Source organism: Haematobia irritans, chromosome 1, assembly GCF_050003625.1.
Source record: "Haematobia irritans isolate KBUSLIRL chromosome 1, ASM5000362v1, whole genome shotgun sequence".
NCBI classification, from domain to species: domain Eukaryota; kingdom Metazoa; phylum Arthropoda; class Insecta; order Diptera; family Muscidae; genus Haematobia; species Haematobia irritans.
In genome coordinates, this window is record NC_134397.1 from 99,576,763 (window position 1) to 99,584,030 (window position 7,268).

A 7,268-nucleotide genomic window follows, 5' to 3' on the forward strand; every position below is an offset into this window, starting at 1 on the left:
AGAATGAAAAATTTGGCTAGAGGGTACGTATGGTGGAGTACTATGGATAAAGATATAGAAGATGTGGTGGACAAATGTGTGGCTTGTCAAAATACAAGACCAGATCCCAAAAAAAGTAATTACACATACATGGATGAATCCAAAGAAGCCTTTCGAACGAGTGCATATGGATTATGCAGGGCCAATTTTTGGTAAATATTTGTTGGTGTTAGTGGATGCTTATACAAAATGACCTGAAGTTCACATTTGCTCAAATATGAATACAGAGACGACAATACAGAAGTGTCGTGAAATATTTTCACAGTTTGGAATTCCTAACACGCTGGTTAGTGACCACAGTAGACAGTTTGATTCGTAGGAATTTCAAACGTTTTTAAGGAATAATGGAATTACACATAAACAGGGAGCACCATACCACCCTGCAACCAACGGACAGGCGGAAAGGTATGTTCAAACAATCAAAAACAAGTTGATGGCATCCAAGTGTTCTGAACACACTATGCATGGTGAATTGTCAAAGATACTTTTGTCGTATAGACGATCTATACACCCAAAAACTGGTAAGTCACCATCAATGCTGATGCTGGGCAGGCAGATTCAATCACGTTTGGACTTGTTGGTTGAAACAGAAAAGGGGACTACGCAGCATCAACCGGAATTATCTAAACATTTTTCGCCGGGAGAGAGAGTAGCGGCACGGGATTATTTATCGAAAAAGAAGTGGCAATATGGGTGTGTAAAAATTAAAATGGGAGAACTACATTACGATGTCCAGTTAGATGATGGTAGAGTTTGGCGTCGACACGTAGATCAATGAAGACCAACCTCAGTGCAAAGTAATGAAGAATCTGGTTGCAACCCAACACATAAGAAACAGAAACAAGTATCAGTGCCACTTGAAACAAATCAGGACGTGCCTTCGAAAATACCACTGCCAGTGATACAATCTTCAGAGAAATCAGCTGAAAACCTTCCAGAAACCCAGATTGCAGAGCCAAGTCAACAACTGATACTCCACAGGGAAATACGGCTATGTCAAATTTTGAAGGATTGCGCAGATCAGCCCGCACGAAACAATTGCCTAAACGGTTCCAAGATTCTTACCTTGAATTTGATTTAATTATGGGTGGGGGGAGAAATGTTATGATGTAAATACGGGTTAACATTATTTGATCATCACTATTGTTATCGATAAATATTATAATCGAATTTTCTCGTTTGTAATGATGTAAATAAATTCTTTTTCTTGTTTCGAACTCAACGTGAGCGGATGTCTTTTGATCACACCATTTTCATTTGCTAGATTTTTAATATTTGGTACTATACTGAGAAAGTACGCCTCAAATCAGTTTCAACATGAAGGCAAGACAGATATTTTGACTTTATGTCTAAAAGTGACGAAAATGGTTTCAAAATTTTTAAAATGTGTGAATACAAAAGTGGCTACTGGTTCTGATATCTTAAGCCTAGTACTAAGATCACGTTTTCGCACGAAAAACTGTTATACTGTTATACTTTCATATAAAAAACGTTAAGCCTAGTATTAAGATAACGTTTTCGAACGAAAAACTGTTATACTCCATATAAAAAACGTTAGCGCGGAATAAATGCGAAATCTTTGTTTTGAGCATTTTCAAACACATATTTATACAACCCTGGATTTTTCGCACGAAAAAAGGCAGGTATATTATTTCGCATAAATAACTTAACATCCCTGGGCTTCAGACCTTATTTACCGAGATAAATGAAGATATTCGTTTTTCGCAAAAACGAACTTAGTACTAGGCATTAGCGCGGAATTAATGCGAAATCTTTGTTTTGAGCATTTTCAGACACATATTTATACAACCCTGGAAAAAATAGGCAGGCATATTATTTCGCATAAATAAGTTAACATCTCTGGGTTTGAAACCCTATTTACGGAGATAGATGAAGATATTCGTTTTTCGCAGAAACGAACTTAGTACTAAGCATTAGCAAGAAATTTAGCCGTTGCAAATAAAGTGAACGACTAATAATGGAAAACCTACAACAAATTATAGAATTCCATGAACTTATATTCTTTTCTCTTTGTGATTATAAAGTAACATTCGAAATGTACGAATGGTATGCTCTTTTGTAGTATATTTTTGATGTTTTGTTAAACTGTTGTTTTAACAAATTTAATTATACAAAATCTGTCCAACCAAAAATGATGCTGCGCCCCATGGAACGTCGTGGTGCAACCTATGGAAGCGCCCCAGCCCCCCCATTTGGGAAGCGCGGACCAATACCGATCAATTTAGTTTTATGTTTCATAAATTTGTGGAGCTAACCCCAAGCATAGTGAGACCTACAGCATGGGAATCAACAAATGGATATTACCCAATAAACACAGGATGAGCGTTTTTCAATGCAACAACTTTTCAGTAAACAAAATTTTCAACATAAATTCAACTTGACTTGAAATAGCTCATCTTCAATACATCTTCAAATTATTTGCGAACTACTTCCAATTTGCCAAAATGTTGACGAAATATTTGAAAAGATGTTGAAGATAATATGAGAAAACTTTGACAAAACACTACCCTAAAATGCAACGAAAAACCATGTGGTTTTCAATACTTATTTGTGCAACGAAGTTCGTGGTCAATTGCAAGAAATAAAAAAATGGAAAATTTTAGACAAATAACCAAATAGTTTATAAAAATAGGTAAGTGAAAATAAAAAATGTAATAAAACTTTAAGGAAGTCACTAAATGTATATCTCTTTGCAGAAAACTAAAATTATGGATTCTACGTTCTTGAAAACATTAAAAAGCTGACCGATGAAAAAATGGTGGACAATTAACTGGAACTGCTTCAAATAGTTTATAATAAATGGTACGTCAATATGAAAAATTAAATCAAAACTTTAGAGAAGTCACTAAATTTAAGTCTCTTTGCAAAAAACTAAAATCTTTGGATGGTATATTCTTGCAAACATTAAGAAGCTGACCAATGAAAAATGAGTGGCTTATCGACAAGAAAAAGTTTCCAGAAACATTACAAGTGCAACCAATTAAAATTGTTAAAAACAACAAATTGTTGAAATCAACAACTTCTGGATGAAAATGTGCATCACATCGTCAGTTTAATTCATATGCTATTATCAGTTTAAAATGGATATTTTGTGAATTCCTTCTGCTGGAAATCAATTCTAACACGCGGTCCAGTACATTCCTAATTTCAAATTGCCCGCATGTTAATAAATTTTAATGCTTTTTTATGACACCAAAAGGAAGGAAATCGAAGTATCAATGCAAAAGTGTTTACTAATAATGTTTAAGATATTTAAAGTTTTGTTGTTTGTTTTTTTTTTTTTATTCTTATTTGTTGATATGTTTAATAAGATTATTATTTATCAATTGGTATTGTATGTAGTGTATTATGTAGTGTAGTGTATTATTATATATTTTATTTTGATGAAAATGCATAAATTATACCAAAATTCATAGAATTTTGGCATTGACTTTCAATTTGAAGTGGGGATATCATTCATACAAATTTAGGTTGAAAAGTATTTGCAACGATGTTAATTTTGAATTTGACACGCATCGAAAATTGTTTGACAAATTATTGAGTAGCGATGCATTTCAATTTGAGGATAACACTTCAGATATTATTGCTAATGTGTTGAATTTCACTGTTGAGGGTAATGTCTGATTTTTGTTGAGAACGCGATTTTCTCAACAATTTCTCAACTTGAATATTACCCTAATCCTTTGCAAAAATTTTTGGAAAATTGTTGAAATTTAGCATTTTTCAAACGTTTGTGTTTATTGGGTATAAACAAAAGTTGAGTATACTAAAAGAATTTTAGTTCAATCATGGGACGCACGTAATGCGCTTTACAGACTATCAGTTATTCCGGACGGAATGTCGGTGTTTGTAAAGAATCTTACAGTGTGTCGGATCGATACGACTTGTCGGCGATGACTAAATAATCGGTAAATGTGTTATCGATCCCATAAACATGCAGCAGTATCGATTATGCCTTCGGACTTAAGCGGACCTTAGACGGTCGGATAAACACTACGACAGAGGTTTGCCTATTTGTTGTGTGTTCGTTCAAGTTTTAAGGGCACCTTATACGGTCGGATAAACCCTGCGACACAACACGTTGCGGCGACAAATCCGATAGTATAAGGTCGTGTTCGGCTGTCGCGGAAACGTGTTGGCATAAAATCAAAAACGTGTTGGCAGCAGTGTTGCCAACTCCCCAAGGCCAAAAAGCACCAAAAAAAATATTATAAATCCTAACATACCACCTTCCACCACAAAATCGAAAATTAAATGCTCTACTAAAAAAAAAAAAAAAAAAACCTTCCGAACATGTATTATCGAACTTTTGTGAATTGAATTTCAAGAAGTAAGGTGGGTATTAAGATCGAGTTTAGCCGCTAAAATAGTCATTTTTTTCACAATTACTTTGCAGCAAATATGCATAATATTATGTCCATTTTTAGTGACATAGTTTTCACTTTAGCGGCAAAACTCAAACTTAGTACTCACCATTATGAGCCGCTATTCAAATATACACCTTTATCAGTTTTAATGCTTTCGTCCAATTCATTTTGATCAGTGATGTTTTTCAACTTTCAAAATATTAATGTATGGAAGGAGTCTATTGCTTATTTCATTGTGCGTGCTTTTGTGGATTTAATACAAACGCTTTTAATGACATCTTTACCAAATTCAAAAATTCGACACTCATCGCTCGACTTTCCTACAGAATACCCTAAATAACAATATTAATTAAAAAAAAATCAATACCAACTTCATAACAATCAAATTCTATATTTGGCAATAAATTTGAGTTTCTTCGGCTCTTGAAAGTCTAATCAAAATTTTTGTATCAATTAAACTTAATACTGTTCAAAATAAAAAAAGCACCAAAAGCACTAAATGAAAATGCCAGAAAGCACCAAGTTGGTGCTTTTTTTGAAAAGGCACCAAAAAGGCAATTTGGTGCTTTTTAGAAATCAAAAAGCACTAAATTTGGTGCTAAAAGCACCAAATTGGCAACACTGGTTGGCAGGGTTTATCCGACCTTATACGGTCGGATAAATCCTGCGACACAACACGTTGCGGCGACAAATCCGATTGTATAAGGTCGTGTTCGGCTGTCGCGGGGACGTGTTGGCATAAAATCAAAACAACTTTGATTTTTTCTGGTTGGGTGGTACTAATCATTGAGTGTAAGGGGATGTTCGACAAACATTATCAAAGACAAATTTATTTTTACATTAAAAACAGGCATTTCTGCAATGAAATTAATGATGGATCGCCAATTCTGGTTGAAAATTAAAGAAATATATAAATCTAAACCAGTATTGTGGCAAAAACGTGGAAAATATCCACTTCCAATCAATGGGAAACCAGGCGACAAGTATTTTAAATTCATCAAGTAATTTGTAATATATTAAATGTGGATTACTTCAGGAATCATTGTTTTGACACATATACCAGGATTTTTTTATTATTTTCTTCCATTTTTTCAGTAAAAAATGGTTTCACCCATAAATCTTCGTACAACTTCATTGTTTGTTTATGCTTCTTCTTATTTCTTCATGTTGTCATCACATTTGTTCGTGCAGTGTAAGGGCAAAACTTGAACGAACACACAACAAATAGACGAACCTCTGTCGGAGTGTTTATCCGACCGTCCAAGGTCCGCTTAAGTATCGTACCGCCCAATAAACACAGGATGAGCGTTTTTTAAATGCAACAACTTTTCAGTTTGAGGGTAAATATAATTTTCAACATAAATTCAACTTGACTTGAAATAGCTCATCTTCAATACACCTTCAAATTGTTTGCGAATTACTTCCAATTTGCCAAAATGTTGACGAAATCTTTGAAAAGGTGTTGAAGATAATATGAGAAAACTTTGACAAAACACTACCCTAAAATGCAACGAAAAAACCATGTGGTTTTCAATACTTATTTGTGCAACGAAGTTCGTGGTCAAGTGCAAGAAATAAAAAAATGGAAAATTTTAGACAAATAACCAAATAGTTTATAAAAATAGGTAAGTGAAAATAAAAAATGAAATAAAACTTTAAGGAAGTCACTAAATGTATATCTCTTTGCAGAAAACTAAAATTATGGATTCTACGTTCTTGAAAACATTAAAAAGCTGACCGGTGAAAAAATGGTGGACAATTAACTGGAACTGCTTCAAATAGTTTATAATAATTGGTACGTCAATATGAAAAATTAAATCAACACTTTAGAGAAGTCACTAAATCGAAATCTCTTTGCAGAAAACTAAAATCTTTGGATGCTACATTCTTGCAAACATCATTAAGAAGCTGACCAATTAAAAATGAGTGGCTTATCGACAAGAAAAAGTTTCCAGAAACATTACAAGTGCAACCAATTAAAATTGTTAAAAACAACAAATTGTTGAAATCAACAACTTCTGGATGAAAATGTGCATCACATCGTCAGTTTAATTCATATGCTATTATCAGTTTAAAATGGATATTTTGTGAATTCCTTCTGCTGGAAATCAATTCTAACACGCGGTCCAGTACGTTCCTAATTTTAAATTACACGCATGTTAATAAATTTTAATGCTGTTTTATGATACCAAAAGGAAGGAAAACGAATTATCAATGCAAAAGTGTTTACTAATAATGTTTAAGATATTTAAAGTTTTGTTGTTTGTTTTGTTTTGGTTTTTTTTGTTCTTATTTGTTGATATGTTTAATAAGATTATTATTTATCAATTGGTATTGTAGGGTATTATGTAGTGTAGTGTATTATTATATACACCCAAAGAAATTTGTTAGTAGGGACAGCAGAAAAGTCTGCTAAAACAGCAGAAAGTCTGCTGAAAAAGGGACATCAGTCACTGTTTGCTGAAATAGCAAACATTTCCTGCTATTTGTTAAGCTCGACTACACCAAATCATGTTTTATTTTGGCTGAAACAAATAAAAATATCAATATTAAAGCAATATTTTATGAAAATCTATACCAATTGATTAAAAATCTGAATATTTATCGATAAGAGCAAACAAAATGTTTGCTGATCGTATTTATGAGCTTGTAAATATGTTACAGTGCAAAAATATACCAAAAATTATTTTTGGTTCTTAAATATGCTTTGGGGAAAAATTTATAACTTAAAAATTTTATAATTTATTGTTCATTAGGCCCTGAAGTACATAAATATAACAGCAGACATCGACTGTTGTTATTTGCAGACTTTTTTCTATGAGTGTATTTTATTTTGATGAA

At 33.0% G+C, this 7,268-nt stretch overlaps 1 long non-coding RNA gene across 1 annotated transcript; it reads left to right on the forward strand.

The window, feature by feature from the left end:
• The first annotated feature begins 5,087 nt into the window (after positions 1 to 5,087).
• Positions 5,088 to 6,607, forward strand: LOC142240456 (uncharacterized). Its single transcript, XR_012723283.1, has 3 exons — positions 5,088 to 6,052; positions 6,117 to 6,222; positions 6,288 to 6,607. It is a non-coding gene; the product is annotated as an uncharacterized LOC142240456 (long non-coding RNA).
• Positions 6,608 to 7,268: the final 661 nt, after the last annotated feature.